The following is a 2,169-nucleotide window of genomic DNA, read 5'->3' on the forward strand; positions in this document are numbered from 1 at the left end:
GAGAACAGTCTAATGAGTAACTTTGGATTTATGTCACATCATTTAGAGTTAGTAAGCAGAAAAAAGAAGGCTCAATTAACACTAGACATAGGAGACTCATTTTTTATTTCACTAACATTTTGTGTTGATCATAAGTTTTCTAGATATTTTACTTTAAACTGTATTGTTTCTGTTTTGTTTTTCTGTTACCAGTTCTTGTTTTGCTAGTTTAATAAAGATCTAACTAGTTTAAATATTGTTTTCAGAAAGTTTTATTTGCCTAGGCTTTTTTTTTTTTTTTTTTTTTTTTAAATTCAGTGATTCCGTGAGGCAGAATCCTTTGGAATTTCTATTTCTGGAAAAAATGTTTGACTGAATTTTTAAAAAAAAAAAACAAAAACCTAGATTTTTATTGCCAAAGATTCAGCTCATTGTAAGGAAGGTGTGTGTTTGCTTGTTTGCTTGTTTGTTTAATATATTGCCTTGAAAGGACTATCAAATGATAGACCTGTGGTCAGTTTATGTTGGAGCATGAGCATTGAATTGCTTTGTGGAGATCGTGGAATGAACACCAGATCTAAAAGGTATTCTGACTTCATTCTCTTGTGCTTTTCTGAGCTTCCCACCATATTCATTTAAGCCCTTCCATAAGCTAACTGGATCGTAATCATGTTCTCTCCCTACAGACAAATAATGACTTAGTAGCTAAGAAGTTGGGGTAAAAGGTCCTGGTTGGTATTGCTTATCTTTTAATCTTACTGTAACTTGTTCTTCTTGTCATCTGGGTTTAAAGAAACTTTGAGGTAAGCATGTGAGTTCCCCTCGGGTGTATTTAGGTACTGTATTTAAAACATTTTTTTTTTGGTATCTTGAACATTAAGATTCTGGATTCTGAATCAGCTGAGTGGCAATCTCGTGATGTCGTGCAGTTTGGATCCCCACGTTGGCACTTAGGGTTGCATCGCCACCATGTAGTGCTAATTTCATAGCCCGAGGGCAATGAGATGAAATCTTGACAACTGAAGGACAAATAAATCTTCACCAAAAGATTAGCAGCCATCCATGAAACAAGTTATCAGTTAACAAATCACGTCTTTCCCTCTGCACGGCTTCTGGGAATTCTGTGGTGGGAGGCCCTCCCTCCCCCCCCCACCGCACCCCGTAGTTGCTGAGGGGAGAGCCTGGGAGCGTGCAGACCTCACAGGTGCTGTCTCCTCTGGGGCTTAGACTTGCATCCTGAAGGACGTCCTGCTGTCTTTGGCAGGAGGGTAGAGTGGTTAGGGAAGTGAGCTCTGTGACGGATTGCTAAGGTTCGAGTCTTGGTTCTGTCACTTAGCAGCATTGTGACTTTGGACAAATTAATCTCTGTAGTATATAAAATAGGACTCTTAAGTGGTGTTTATGAGGGTTAAATTAGTTGTAAAGCACTTCGAACAGTGTTTTGGCAGCATAGTAAGTGACCAGTTAATGTTAATGGTTCTTAATAAGTTTACGTTAACAGTATTAGGTGGTACATTTTAGGTTTAAACTTAGATGTATGATGGGATTGCTGCAGGCTGTCAGGCTTTGGAAATGACAATGCTTCCTCGTTTTCTGACCTTTGAATATCCCATATTCTCCTGACTTTTCTGTTTTGCTTCTGTGGCGCTTGATGTGTCCATATTCTTCTGTCTTGTCTGCGTCAGTCTTAACCACAGGTAGAAGCACTTCATACGTTTTATTTATTAGTTTGTACTGCTGTCTACTGAAATTTTAAGAAAAGCTTACAGATTATACATATACATGCAAGAAAACAATATTAAAATAAGACACCAAAATTTGGCCACAGATTACATTTTTAGTTTATTAAAAGCTACAGATGAACATACTTAGGGCATTTCAGGTTAATTTGAATGGCTACCATCTGTTTGATATTATGGTATGTGAATTCCGTGAAGAATTTAGAGATTTATAATACCAATAGAATGTCTTCCATAATCTTAATTTATATCTACTGCACATAGTAAATAAACCAGATCACCTTGGTTTATGCTGTAGTTTATTCATTCAGCTCTTAAAAATGTTAATAAAAGTAAAGTCAAAAATGGAAAATACTATCACTTGTTGGTTGGCTTATTATTTTGAGAAAGGCCATGACAAGCAAATGGAGACAAAAAGAAGTATTGATATGAGTAATAAGGCTGATTGAGG

General features: G+C 36.6%; 1 protein-coding gene across 1 annotated transcript in view; it reads left to right on the plus strand.

Moving 5' to 3' along the window:
• QKI (QKI, KH domain containing RNA binding) overlaps positions 1–2,169 on the plus strand; it is a 107,880-nt gene that overhangs the window by 22,267 nt on the left and 83,444 nt on the right. The window lies entirely within an intron of this gene.

This window comes from Pteropus vampyrus, unplaced genomic scaffold (genome assembly GCF_000151845.1).
Source record: "Pteropus vampyrus isolate Shadow unplaced genomic scaffold, Pvam_2.0 Scaffold512, whole genome shotgun sequence".
Classification (NCBI taxonomy): domain Eukaryota; kingdom Metazoa; phylum Chordata; class Mammalia; order Chiroptera; family Pteropodidae; genus Pteropus; species Pteropus vampyrus.